Genomic DNA, 14,597 nt, shown 5'->3' on the forward strand with positions numbered 1-14,597 from the left:
AAAATCCTCTTTCCTCCTCCCAAAGTTCCCCTCAGCCTCCTTGTTTTAGGCTATTTTGTACAAGGTACCCCCAGACTGACAAAACCTTAGCTGGTATTGAAAGCTCATTCCATCTTCCCCTTCCACAAGTGTTCACTGAGCATCTGCTATGTGTCCTGCACTGGGGAGACAACAGTGAGCAAATGAAACATTGTTTGCTCTATGGAGCCACCAGCTATGGAAAGCAGGAGGCCTATTAGGGGGCCTTTTGTGACTTCCTGCCTTAGTGGATGGTGAGCAGTTGTTCCAGACCCAGCCTCTCAGCCTGGGGAACAGAGGCAGAACTCAGCTGTGGATTGGACATTTGTTCTACAGAGCCTCTTCCTGCCTGGGCCTTGCTCTCCACCTGCACCAAAGCCCCTGCCCCTTCCCTCCCCGCACTTTCTTTCCTGCCTTCCCAATTCCCTCACACCACACACTAGGTATGTGTTCTCCATACTGGTCCTCAGTGGTCCTCCATACTGACTGGCTGTCCTGTTCTACCAAGCACAGGCCCTCCCCAGGACTACAGGAAGGATGCAAGCAGGAATCTGGACTGTAGGTATTTTAAGGTTCTCCAAGCTGGGCGCTGATGGCTCATACCTATAATCTCAGCTACTTGGGAGGCTGAGAGCAGGAGGATCACGGTTTGAGGGCTATTCAGGTAAATAGTTTGTGAGACCCCCAGCTCTGAAATAATCAGAGCAAAATGGACTGGAGGTGTAACTCAAGCGGTAAAGTGTTGCAGGAACAACAAGGGAAACAAAGCCACCAAGACCACTTTTAAAGGAAGCAAGGAGTTTATTACACTAGCAGACTCAGGGGAGATAATTTCTCAAAGCCCTGAACCCCGATTAGTGCGAGGAGATGAGTTAAATACTCTTTGGGTGAGTTATGTAACCAAGGGGGTTTTGCAGTATATGGGCTACAGGTGATCAGAAAAACAAGCCGGTTACAGAGTTTGTCCCCTACTCCCTTATAGAATGTGGTCAGAGTTACAGAAAACAATGTAGAGCTAGCATAAGGCTGCTTGTAGAATCAGAGTGGGGAAACGAGGGTAAATTCCAGACACACAGTAAATCCCAGGAAAATAGTCAGGCTGGCTCCAACATTACCCCAATTGATGCTTTGATATTTTATTTGTCAAGATGCATCATCTCTTTCTTCCTCAGAGATGGGGTTTACTCTTTGGTAACCTTGTAATAGATACAATTGTGTGGCCGTTTTCCGTTCCACTATTGCCTCCATCAGGGTCGATATGGACCGCTGGACCAATGGCAGCAAGCATGGGTATAAGACAGCCCAACACCTTAATTAATACAGCCCCTAACATTGTTTTAAATCCTCCTATGGTAGAGAACCATCCTCCAAGCAAGTCATCAGGATTCCACCCCTTCCAAGTCTGAACTGGAACATGAGCAGTCTTTCTCATTCTATCTGTGATCTCTTTTATTACCTTTCCCGTGTCATCAATCTGAGGCAACAGTTGCTCAAATTGAATTTGCCACAAACTCCTCCTTCTGAGGCTAATAGATAGTCCAGTGTCAATGTGCATTGCACATTTTGGTGCTTTGTTTAGCTAGTATATTAAGGGCTTTTGCAACTTCATTGGTTATGGTCTCTACCACTGCTTGGAATTTAGGATATGGTTGAGCATATATATTGGAGTACGGTAGCCCCAAGAGCCATCCCCAGTCCAGGTGGCTGGCCCATAATACTGAATCATGCATTCTGGGACCATTCATCATCCTTCCAGTTTTCAATTTGTATAGCCCTCCAACTCTTTGGGTGCCCCATTTCCTCATAGACTGGAATTCCCAACTGTTCACCTTGAGGTAAGGGGAACAGGAAAAAGGAGGGACGTGTTGTCCCTAGCACATAGGACCCGGCGCAGAACTGGGGCAGCCTCATGTAGGCAGCCCTTCCACATATCCAATATAATCCTCCTGGGGCCCACCATTCTATGTTTGTGTCAACTTTGTTCCATGCCTGTCAGAGGTGATGGAAACTGGACAAGGGGTGAGGGTTTGGCTCAGAATGATTTGAAGACCTCCAACACCAGGTTTCTTGGGCGGTAGCATTACAAAATCTCTGACCCAAGCATGTCAGGCTTCCAATGGAGGTTGTCCTCCCCACTGGGCAAGACAGTTTTTGCCAATAATGGAAGTTTTTAGGAGCCAGGTTCCTGCCTTGAGGTGGGGGCATCCAGTTCCATTGGGGGGTTTTCTGGGATCTAATTCCTTAGCCTCCCAGGGCCATCGATTTCCCATATTTGTTCCCCCCCCCAACACATAGCAAGAAAAAATATTAAGAGACTGAGCTATTGTCTCTGCTAGGGTGAGGAACAAATTTCTGGTAGTAGGGAAAATGGGAGGGGGGCTGTGTTCTATCTCCTCATAGAAGGAATGGAAGACCTGGTAGGATGTGGCTTTGAGATTACAACCCTTTTGAAAACTAGTTTTGCTTTTGGGTCGTTCCATAGTCTATCTATGCGGATGCCTATCTCATGGCCTTCTCTCCATTTCCATCTGGCGTCTGTAAAGTTAAGGATGGTGAAATTGACAGGGTTGGAGGCTCCCCAGGGGCAGTTAAGAGGGGCAACTCCCTTTTGGAGAATGGTGGTCTTATGGGTTTCATGTGGCCCAAGTTACACATTCCCACTGAGGGCACATCCATGTGTCCCCATAACAACCATATCTGTACCCAGCTGTCTGTTTTTCACACATGCACTGTTTTCCTTTGCATAGCTCCTTACCCAAAGAGAGTTGTACACTCGGAGACGTCGTCATCAACATTATAACTAGCTGCTACACAGGCATCAAAACAGACCGATATTGCCCGGTGGGGGTTAGTAATCGGACTCCAGTTAATTAGGGGCCCTCTTGAATGTCGGACCTCTAGCCATTTTTCCAAGGAAGCATACACAGGGTCAAAGCAGATGTGCTGATTGTCATGAGAGCACACTAAGTAGTACCGTTGTGAAAACATGACCCAGTGACAGTACCTGCACAGGGGTCATAGTTATGGAACAGCAAGGTTCTGGTAATGGCATTGTTAGTCCAGAGTAGTACGTAAGTACAACTCACAGGATGAGGGGCTGAGGTTTGCAAAAGGAACCTAGGATAGAAGCAACAGAAAACAATATCACATCCTGTCAGCAGGAAGAAAAAAGCTGCCAGAGAAAGCCTTTTGATCTGGCTCTATCCCATTAGGGTAGTTACTGCTACTCCTATTGAGCAAAGCAAGGTTACAATACCAGGAATAGCGATAGACGAGGGATGGCAGGTTTAAGCATCATCACAGAACTCTAACTATGAGTAACAACAGTCCATTAATTGTCTGTCCAGTTCATTCCTCAAGCTTGTGCCGTGCATTGACTAGTCAGCTTCCCGGTTTGTAACTAGGACAAGGCTGAAGATCCCCTCCTCAAGGTCAGTTTGAGTGGGTTGTTGGGAGTCCTATTAACTCTTCCACTCGGAGGCTGTTTTCTTCACTCGGGTGTGATGGGGGTGATTTCTGCTGCCTTGATTACCTGGGGGTAGTCAGGATCACTGAATAGGGTCCCCTCCACCAAGGCTGGAGAGTCCACTCCTTTAACCAAACCTGGTCACCTGGCTTAAAGGAATGTACATCAGTGGTTAAGCTGATGGTGCAGGTCATTGAGCACTTCTCTCAAATTGTGCATCTGTTAGAGCAAGGTTAGATTTCCTATTTCTTTTAAATCTCCCTTAATGTCTTTGATCAGTGGGGGTGGCTTTTCAAAGAGAATCTCATAGGGCGAGAACCCAGTTTGTTTGGTGGGGCTGCACCTAATCTTAAGTAAAACTAATGGCAAGCTCTGTTTCCAAGTCAGGTGAGTCTCCTGACAGTTTACTCATCTAAGTTCTTAGTGTCCGATTTGTCCTCTTAACCTTGCCTGAACTCTGAGTCCGGTATACTGTGTGAAGGTTCCAGCTTATTTTTAGTCCCTTTATCAATTGTTTAACAACTTCTGCCACAAAACTTCTCCACTGTGTGATCCAATGGAGATGGGGACCCCATACCCCATACCTTCCTTTAGTAAGGTGCGGACCACTTCTTGGGCCTTCTCTGTTCAGGTGCAGAAAGCCTCTACCCACCCAGAAAAAGTGCATTCAATCACCGGAAGGTATTTGTAGCCCCTGGTTCAGGGCAGCTCAGTGATGTCAATCTCCAGGTCCTCAAAGCAGGAACCACCAACATATTGGACCCCCGGTTTAGGGAGCAGCCCCTGCTGTGGTTATTTTTGGCACATATTTCACATTGCTTACAAATATTGCTGGCTAGGCTGGTGAGGCAGGGGACATAGAAATGTTGGCTCAGCAGCTGCTCAAGGGCCGACTTCCCCATATGAGAGTCCCGATGAGCATTCTTTACGAAGGTGGGGGCTCGTGTCTCTGGGATCACTATCCACCCATCTGCAAACTGATACCATCCTCCTTTGCAACATTTTCCCTGCTCTTGAGTGAGCCACTCACATTCATGACGGGAGTAATGTGGAACACACTGTCAGTGGGGTCGGAAGGAGTGCAGCGTTGCAGCCACAGGCTGGCGGGTGGATCCCCAAGAGCTGCTGCACCAGCTTCCTGACCTGCGCTCCAGTTTCCCAATACCACCAGGGTCTTGCCCCTTTGATGCCCCCAGACAATGCACAACAGTGACCTTTTAGGGGCCCATACTGCCTCTAAGCGCTGGAGAATCTCCGACCCATATTGAGACAAAGCACAATATCAAGGAGATTGGAAATGAGGTAAAAGGTCCTCAATTTCCAACACAGAGGGAAGACAGACAACTTTCGCTTTCTCCGTCCCTAGCAGTTCTCGCAGAGATACTTCAGGCCTCTTAGCTGTAGCAAGTTGGTAGCCCTAGACCAAATGCAAATGTCCCTGACCTCTAGAAACGAATTCCGCACACCATGTGGCGACCAAAGTCACACTTTATTCATGCTCTCAGTTACACAACACACATTCATCCAACCCAACAAACCTAGTCTATAACCAAAAACCAAAAAACCAAATTCAGGAGTACCCAGAGGGTGGTCAAGCCCTTCTTCCATTCCTTAATGGACGGGCCTATTCTAATGGACCCGGGTCCTACCTGTTCCAGATGGGTGCTGCTCCAAATTCCTAATACCTGGTTCCTGAGGACTCTATCCAGGTTCTGCCGGCGTGTATGGACCTGAGGCCTCAGACTCCATGGGAGGTTTCCCTAGCTGTCCAGACAAAGTGTTTGGTGGCATCTCGGCTGGGTTGCATCCCCAGGAGTTGGACCACAGGCCTGACAGCCAGGAGGCAAAAATGCCACCTTTGGTCTCTCCCCATCCCAGCCAATGCACCAGAAATGTTGCAGGAGGAGGGAAAAAAAGTCAATGAGACCACTTTTACAGGAAGGAGGGAGTTTATTACGCTAGCAGAGGGAGATAACTTCTCAAAGCCCTGAGCCCAGATCTGTGTCAGGAGATGGGTTAAATACTCTCCAGGTGAGTTTCACACCTATCAGTCACAGGTGGTCTGAAAAACAAGTCAGTTACAGAAAAACAAGTAGGTAACAGAGTTCCCCCCACCCCTCTATAGAATGTGGTCACAGTTACAGGAAACATCGCAGACCTAGCTGGAGGCGTTTGTAATATTGCAGAAAGTTGCTTGAAGACTCAGAGTGGGGAAACCAAGGTAAATTCTAGACACACACATCCCAGGAAAATAGTCAAGCTGGTTCCAACAAGAGCACCTGCTTTGCCAATGTGAAGATCTGAGTCCCAACCAAAAAACAAAACAAAACTCTCAGAGTTTCTGCAACAATTCCAGGGGGAAAGCTTGGCCCCGATGGATACACCCCTGTTTGATGTCCAGAGGGGTGGGGCTGGGGGCTTCTGAGAAAGACTGGGGACCTAAAAGCTAGGTTAGAGGAGACAGAACGGACAAGCAGGTCCAGAAGTCATGCATTAGCTCAGTTGTGGGGCAGCTCAGCGAGGGCAGCAGTGAGAGCCTAGAACCCTGCCTCCTTCCCAGGCTTCTCCCAGAATCCCCTGTTCCCTGAGGACTCTGCGAGAGACACTGGCTCCCTGACTTCCACCAGGAGAAGGTGAGGAGGAGAATAGCTCCCCTGGCAGCTCTAGGCCCTTTCTTTCCTTCCCCCTTCAAATCTTCCTTGTCTTTCAAGACATATTTCAAATTTTACTTCCTCCAGAAAGACTTTCCTGATTGCCCAGATTAAAACCAAGTCATCAGTTCTTCACAGGGCTTCCACAAGTATTTCCTTTCACATCAAACTTAGATTGGAAATGACCTTGAAGTTGGCTGACTCTTCTGCTTCAAACGGGCCTCCATGGGCAAAGCATCTACTGCACATCTAACCCTGAAGTCAGAGCCCCAAAAGCCTGGGACAATGACAACTTCTCTGAGTTCAGTGCCAGGGTCCTGGCTCCTGGGAGGGATCAGAGGAGAAATTGCCCTATCTCTCCTCCCTCAGAAGCTACAGCCAGAAAACTTGCAGGGAGGTTCTGAGCAATCAGTGCTCTTTCTGGGTGTGCAGAGTCATTAGGGTCCGCCTGGAAAGGATGGTGGGGCTTGGGATACAAGAAAAGTCACATGGAATACAAGAAAAGTCACATCCAAAAAGAAGTCTACAGCCAAGTGGCAGAGTACTTGCCTGGCATGCCTAAGGCCTTGTCTCAAAACAAACAAACAAATACAAACAACGATAAAAACCCACCTTAGGTCATACACTACATACCATTTTGTGAATTGTGCATTATCAACAGAATCATTACCATCAATAATTCCAAAAAAGATTCTGGGTTTCCCCATGATTTGACCTTTTCATTTTTAAAATATATACACACACACCATATTGCCTAGTGGTCTCAGCATGGCTACACATTTGTAATATGTAGGGAGTGTCAAAATCCCAGTGCTCAGGCCTGTCACCTCCCTACTAAAATAAATCTGAACCCCCAGGGGTAAAACCCAGGTGTCCTTTCTCTCCTTTTCCCCTTAAGTCTCCCTGGGTGATTCAATTGTTCCCTTAAGGCTGAGAACCACAGATAGAAGCCTGGGTTTCCTGATGGAATTCCTTTATGAGGTAGTTAGCAAGAGTTGAACTCAGGGGCAGAAATTGTTAAGGGACATCCTTGGAGCGACCGGAGAAACGCAGGTGGCAAAGTGGATGCAGCTTCTCACCTGCAAAGTGAGGCTACTGGGCCAGACCAGCTCTGGAGCCCCAGCCCACTCAGAAGGCACTTCAGTGCAGGGAGTGTCTAGGAAGGACGGAGAAATGCTCTGGAGAGGCCAGGACTTCTCTAGAGGCTCACTCATGCTAGAAGCTGGAGCAGCCGCTGGGCTACAGCTGCTTCTTTTTTTTTATGATTGGCAGAGTGAGTTGTGGTGCTTCTGGGGAGCAGGATTAGGGAGGATTCGATCTGGTGATTTGAGGTGCTGTGGAGTCTTGTGAGTCTGATTTTCAATCATAAGAAAGGGTAGAAGGAGCTCAAACTGTGGACCACTGGAGCAGGGGAGATGAGAGTCAAGGGACAGTGGCAAATTGATGCTTGGCTCATGCAAAGTTTAATTATTAATTACTAATTTTTTAAAAGTTTGTTTTAAAAGGTATTCTTTTTCTGTATACATACTGTGTATGCATTATTTTTTGGCAGCACTGGAGTTTGAACTTAGGGCTTCATGTTTGCTAGGCATGTGCTCTACCACTTGAGCCACACCACCAGCCCTTTCTTGGGTTGGATATTTTTCAAACTATTTGCCCAGGCTGGCTTTGAACTGTGATCCTCCCAATCTCTGCCTCCTAAGTAGCTGGAACAGGCATTGTTTTTATTGCTTAAAAAAAAAAAAAAAGCGTGGCTCAACTGAAAGTGGTGGTGGATCCCTGTAATCCCAGCACTTGGGAGGCTGAGGCTGGAGAATCCTGACTTCAGGGACAGCCTGGGTTACATAGTAAGGCCCTGTCTCAAAACAAACAAATGAACAAACAAACACAAAACAACAACTAAAACCCAATGTTTTACATCACATATTATTTTGTAGCTTGTGTGTAAACAGTGTATTGAGATGTCCTCTGTGCCTGCTGAATAAGAGCTACTTCTTGTGAAAGTGGCATAGAATTCCACAAGTCCCCTTCCCATTTCTTGGAGTGCTGTATTCACTCCATTGTCCTTCCAAAAGCATTGTGGTCCCACCAGATCACTTCAGCCTCAGACCTTCAGGATGCTAGGTATTACTAACCTTGGTTTTTTTCCCACTGTGAAGGGGGAATGTAAACAGAGCTTGAAGAAAGTGCAAACAGTACTTAAACAAAATGGGCCTCCAGTTTCCTGTTTTCCCAGGTGAGATAAAGTGGGCAGGAAGAGAGGAGTGATTTCTGGCCCAAAGTGCAAACAGAAAAAAGAAGCAAGGCCTACAGGGTCTGCCACACCTTAAACAGCTGTTGGGAGAGGTGCAGCGACAAGAAGGGTAATGAAGGACTTATCTATCTGGTGCCAGTCCCATGCCTGGACCCAGCAGCCCACTCAGGAAACCAGAGAGGCAGCATAATGCAGTGGGCAAGGAGGAGGCCGCCAGGACCTAAACAGCCTCCATGGAAACCCAGCTTAGCAATTGCTAAGTCTGGGCAGAAGTGATCATCCTCAGCTCTGAGGGGGAAAATGAATTGGTTCCTACAGAGTTTACAACGAGGTCTACAATAAATATGCATGGCTCAAGTGGTAGAGCACACACACACCCCTCCTTTCCTCCCTCAGGGTAACCATTATCAACAGCTGGGTGAATATTATTCCAGACTTTTGGGAACACCTACACACATTGACTTGTATGTGCACGCAGGTGCGTGTGACAGTTTAAAACTATTATAAGCAAACAAAATGGAGTCTAAAGACCCAGTAACTGCACAAGTCCAGTTATAAGGCTGACTTGGATTACATTGCCACTCAGTGTCCCACAGAGTGGGACACTCTGGGATTGAACTCGCTTGTGATATGTTGACTTCCTCTCTGGATTCGCTCAGTGTTTTCTTCCCACTTCCCACCAGCCCTAGGCTCTTCCCTCATGAAACAAAAAAGTGTCTGGAAGTTCTAGACCTTCATCCTCAAGCCATATCATCTAAGGGAAAGAAAATAAATCTCAGATGGTTTGGTGGCTCTAATTTTTCACAGGCTAGTTGCAAATTCTGTGGCCTTGGATGTACTCAGCTTCTTTGTAAAATCAGGACATGGAATTAGGAGACTCACAGAGTCTCAGATTCTATCCCAGTCTGGGGGTTAGCTCTAGGATTTCAGGTAGTGTAGCCATGGGAGAAGCTGCTTTAGTAGAAAGTGGGGCATGGAAAGAGGATGGGGATGGACCACCCTGCACACCTGCAGAACACACTCAGCTGGGCAGTGTTCAGATCCCAGCACTGTCTCTAAGAGCCAGTGAACTGGATTGTGATCAAAAGAGGGCAACTGAGGTAGAAAAGGGTCTGAGGGTGGAGAAAGGAGAATGGGAAGAAAGGGCAGAGTGGGGAAGAGGAGGACAGGAGAAGGAGGAGGTACAGTAGCGATGGTCAACACCTGGATTGGCTCTCCCACAAGGAGGGGAGAGGACTCAGGTGTGTTCAGTGTGTCCTCCAGGGGTGCTGAGGGGTGGAATGAACAGGGCAGTAGGTTTGGGGACAGTCTAAAACCTACTTCCAGGTTGGTGGAGTGGCTCAAGTAGTAGTGCCTGCCTAGCAAGCATAAGGCCCTGAGTTCAAATCCCAGTACTGGCAAAAAAAAAAGAAAGACCTACTTCCCTCAAAAATGTAAATGCATTTAAGTAACTACACTGAAGGGCAAAGAGGTAAGGAAAGGGGGTGATTGGGGCACAGACCTTGTGAGCCCAGCTTTACCTGCTCCACCCCTTGTCTGTTCCTCTCAGCCTCATAACCACACTGCTTTTTGTCACTCTCTGTCTCTGCCACCACCACCGAAACTGTCATGCTCATTTTTGTTCTCAAACATCGCCAGGAATCTTCCCTGTCCTCACCTACTGAGACCCCTGCATCATGAGATCTTGTTACCCATCCCCTGCTCCTTAAAGCCTTGGTTCCCACCCTGTCCTTATCCCTCTCCCACTGCTCTGGGTCTTTTGCAGGTGTCATTTCTGCCAGTCCCTTCCATTTTCCTGTCTCTGACTGAGTCCTAGGCCTTTCATCTTTACGTCTTTCTCCACACTTCGCCTCCAGTTACTCCCATATAGAGACGGCGATCAGTCCAGAACTCTGCTCAGGCCCCTGCTCAGAGGTCCAGACCACCGTAGCCAATGACAGTCGTGTCCCACAGACACCTGGAACTCAACATGTCCCAGAGAGATTGTGTCATCTCACCTCCCTCCCTCCCCTTTCCCTCTCTCTTCCCTCCTCTTTCCCTATCTCTCCCTACTTCAAACTCTTCTTCCAGTAGGGAACAGAGAACCCTACTCATACAGAACCCGTGGGCCATCTTTCCTTTTTTCCTCCTAGCCACCATATCTAGTGATCCTGTTCCTAAATATCTGTCACATCCATCCCCTTTTTGTTCTGTTTTGAGACAGGGTCTTGCTATGTTGCCCAGGCCAGTCTGGAACTTGCCATCCTCCTGCTTCTACCTCCTGAGTGCTGGGATTACAGGCATGTGTCACCATAGTGGCCATTCAGTTCTCTCCACTGTAGCTGGAGTTCTGGTCCAGTCTCATCTCCAACTCCATTCCGGCCAATGATGTCACTCTGGCATCAGACTCTTTAATGGCTTCTCATTACCCTCAGGGCAAAATCTGAATGGCTTGGCAGGTTTTCAAGGTCCTTTTGGATCTTGCTTCTTCTATCTTTGGGGACTCGAGCTCCATGCCCCATTCCTACTCTGAAGGCCCAGTCAGTCTCACCAAAATGGTGCCACTCGTGGCATGGAAAAATCCTTCCTTTTCTTTATTTGCTAATGGTTGACTCCAATGTCATCCTTCAGGCCTCTGTCCAGTCCAGACTTTTCTCCCCACCCCCTAGGGAACCCTCCCTGGCTCTCCAAGCACCTTGGGAGTGCCTCACACACCATGCATTAAACTACAGAGCTTTGTCCGCTGATTTTAATTGCTTGTATGCACTCTATCCCAGGCTTCTAGAAGGTCTGAATGCCCAGGAACCTGACCTGTCTATCATTATATACCTAGAATCTGGAACAGAAAGTGTCATGAAGACTTAATCAGGTGAGCCCCAGACTTCAGCAAAGCCCCTGTGCCAGCCAAAGCTCTGACTGAGCTTCTGTACTGAGAATTGAGAGTGACTAGAAAGTGAAAGTAAAGACGAGTGGGAGGAAAGAACCCCAGAGTGAGTCTGCAGAGAAGAGCTAGGCCAAGAGTTCGACCTGTCCTATTCTCCTGAGCTCCTGAGCCAAGGCCAGTGGCTTTGGGATGGGGGCTGCCTTGGGGGTGGGAGTGAGCCTGGGGAAAAGAAAGAAAAATGCCTTTTGTAGTTAGTCATTGTCCCCTGGGGTGAGACTGGGAGTTTTCACCGGAGGTGGGCTGAACAGATTTGCAAAATGACAAACGGGCTAACCGCGGCTGGGGCCACAGCAGGGCTTCCGGCCCTGGTGGCAGAAGTTGAGCTTTCTAGTTTTTTCTGTCCCACCCACTACATTCAAGGTTCTGCCACATAGTGTAAATTAGGAGGAGTAAACAAACTGGCATTCCTGCTCCCCTGCCCCCCCACCGCTCCAGGGTTTCACAATGACTGGGAATGGGGACAGGGCAGCGCCTGGCACTTTGAAGGTCCAATCCAAAGATTCTGACCATCTTGCCTTGGAAAAGTTCTGAGGAACCGTGAAAACATTCCAGAGATGGGGTCTTAGGTAAAAGCTGCCGTCCCTCCCTTCCTGCTAATGAAGGAGGCAAAAGGGACCTGCACACATTTTCCTGGCGGCCACTGTTCCCCACAGACGCTCTTGGAGGTGCTGGAAGATCCCCCCCCCCCCCACACACACACACACATACACATACACTAAGAGCACACTTTGACCTTCACTCCTCTTCCAGAGTAGTGGCTTTCGAACTCTTAAAATCATGACTCATGCTAAGAAACTTGTTTCACATCTCAGCCCATTGCTCAGAAGAACATCTGTGTATGCAGGAGCAAATTTTGGTCTTCCTTTTTTATCATAGCTAACTACACTTAGGTTTTTCCAGTATACATATTTTTTTTCTTCAGTACTGAGAATCTTAGAAATCAGGGCCTTGTGCATGCTAGGTTAAGTGTCCTCCCAGCCCTTGTACATTTCACAGGGTCTCACTATGTAGCCTAGGCTGGCCTGTATTCCTGATCCTGATCCTCTTGCCCCCACCTCCTAAGTGCTGGGATTACAGGCGTATGCCACCATGCCCAGCTTCTTTCTTCTTTTTTATTTTTTGGAGCTGGGGATTGAACCCAGGGTCTCGTGCATACTAAACAAGACCTCTACCACTGAGCTCCACAGAGCCCCTATTTCTATTTTCTAAAAACTAATTCTGGGTGGCCATGCCTATAATCCTAACTACTCAGGAGGCCGAGATCAGGAGGATCAAGGTTTGAAGCCAACCTGGGCAAAGAGTTCCCAAGACCCTATCTTGAAAATACCCAGCACAAAAAAGGGCTGGTGGAGTGGCTCAGTGGTAGAGCACCTGCCTAACAAGCATGAGGCCCTGAATTCAAACCCCAGTACTACCAAAAAAAAAAAACTAGAGAAAAATAATTCTGAGTGACCCACAAATGGCTCTGAACTCATGGTAGGATAAAACACTGCTCTGTTGGAGCTGCAGTTGGGCCACAATTTGATTGGTGCGTTCCTCGATCCACGCCCTCTCTCCTACACCCTCCACCAGACCTACAGTCCTCACAGCTACCACCTGCTTCAGGTCACCACACTTGCTCCCATCAAACTTCTACCCCTTCTCCCTGGGCTCCTTGAGGATCCTCTAGGAGAGTTTCTGGGGATTGTTTTGGCAGACTGAGCTAAGGTGATAGCCCTAGAAGGGAGGCCATGAGGGTCATATCTGTTCCTATCAGGAGGGCTGCTTTGTTAGCAAGAACAAAATATTCAACTCAAGCAACTTAAGTAATAAGGGATAAATAAAAACCACACACCAGAAGCCCAGAGATAGGTGGCTCCAGAGTTGGTGAGTGAAATGATTACAAGGCCCTCTATGTTTATTTCTGTGTTGTCATCACCAGTCTTTACAGATGTGCTTTTCTGCCTTAGTGGCAGTGTGACCAGTGTGCTGTGGAGAGGGGCTTGTGGGTAGCAGGAGAAGGGGAAGGTGGGGCCTGGGTTTCAGCTGGCTGGGTTAAGTGGGTGAGTCACTATGTGGCTGGCCCTTTTAGCCCCAAGTAAGGACAGGCTGCAGCCACCCACTGCCTGCCCCCCCCCCCCCCGCCCACCGTGTCTGGACAGAAATGGGCAAGTGTGCTTTGCAGTGGTCCCACCCATGCTGGGATAACTCTGAGTCAGGAAGGCCGAGATGCTGTGCTCCTTTCTCTTTACTAGTCACAAGCCCAAAAGCGGAAACGACTCCAGGCTTCACTTGTGAATACAGGCCAGCACTGAGCAGGGCACCCAGCTGCCTGTCTTAGGAATAGGAAGTAGGAATTTCCTAGGAGCCAAAGAGCTCTTTCAAGCTCCCTTCTATTTCAGGCTCCTTCTAACTCCCATTTCTTGGGACCAGGGCCCCTTGAGCTGATTCCTTCTGTCTACATAGGTCTGCTGTCTGCTAGTTTCCCCAGGGAGAACAGGGTGCTTGGGGTTGGTGGGAGATCTGCCCCTGATGTCTAGGTCAAAGGTAGCATCTGGTAGCACAGACCAAGCCAGGGTCTAGGACGATAGCATGGGACAAAGTGTGAACTGGCAACAACCCCAGTGCAGCCTCCCTCATTTTAGAGCTGTGGAAACCCAGGGTCAGAGAAGGGTGGTGACCTGCCTAAGGCCATACAGCTTGTTTGCCAACAGAGGCATGTACTGGAGGTTTCTTGGACTCCAGGCCTCCACTCTTTCACTACCCCCACCTGCCCGGATCTCTGGTTTGCCCCCAATTGGCTTCCCAGTCAAAGCTGAAGTCATCACAGGTGGCCCAGATGAGGGCAGTACCTTGTTGCTAGGGGTTACCAAGCCCAGCCTACAGCTCTGAAGCTTGGGACCCAGGCCCCTTTTCCCCAATAGGGGAAAACTCTGTGCCTGTATCTCAACCTGTTTTCTATCTCTTCCCTACTCAACACAGCAAAAAGATGGGAGTGAGACTCCACCCCACAGGCTGAGACATTAGGGACTAACCCTAATGGCTTTAACAAGTAGAGCAGGGCTTACCTGGCCTTGGGAAGAACTTGTTCCAGGAGTTGGTGTTAGGGAGAGAATGGTAACAGCTGGTGTGTAGGGTCCTGCCCAGAGAAGGGCACACCAAGGTGAGCTGGTGCCTATGTGCGAGCCCAGGAAGAGGGCTGTTGGTGTGGACATCAGGGAGTACTTGACTGGCAGCTGGAATACCAGGAGTCTCTCTGCCATGTGTCAGCTCCTTGAGCTATGGACACAAACGCCAGAACCTCAG

At 48.5% G+C, this 14,597-nt stretch overlaps 1 long non-coding RNA gene and 1 other non-coding gene across 3 annotated transcripts in view; one reads left to right on the top strand and one right to left on the bottom strand.

Annotated features, from left to right (window-relative positions):
- LOC141421518 (uncharacterized) overlaps positions 1-14,597 on the bottom strand; it is a 76,350-nt gene that overhangs the window by 60,727 nt on the left and 1,026 nt on the right. The window contains exons 2-3 of one of the 2 annotated variants that reach the window (XR_012446082.1): positions 14,360-14,570; positions 600-5,546 (exon numbers count right to left, since the gene is read on the bottom strand). This is a non-coding gene — a long non-coding RNA (uncharacterized lncRNA). Of the gene's footprint in view, positions 1-599; positions 5,547-14,359; positions 14,571-14,597 lie in introns of those variants that run through there. The other variant, XR_012446081.1, reaches the window with a different exon arrangement.
- Positions 12,658-12,729, top strand: Trnav-aac (transfer RNA valine (anticodon AAC)). The gene has a single exon. It is a non-coding gene; the product is annotated as a tRNA-Val (tRNA).

Source organism: Castor canadensis, chromosome 3 (genome assembly GCF_047511655.1).
Source record: "Castor canadensis chromosome 3, mCasCan1.hap1v2, whole genome shotgun sequence".
Lineage (NCBI taxonomy): Eukaryota > Metazoa > Chordata > Mammalia > Rodentia > Castoridae > Castor > Castor canadensis.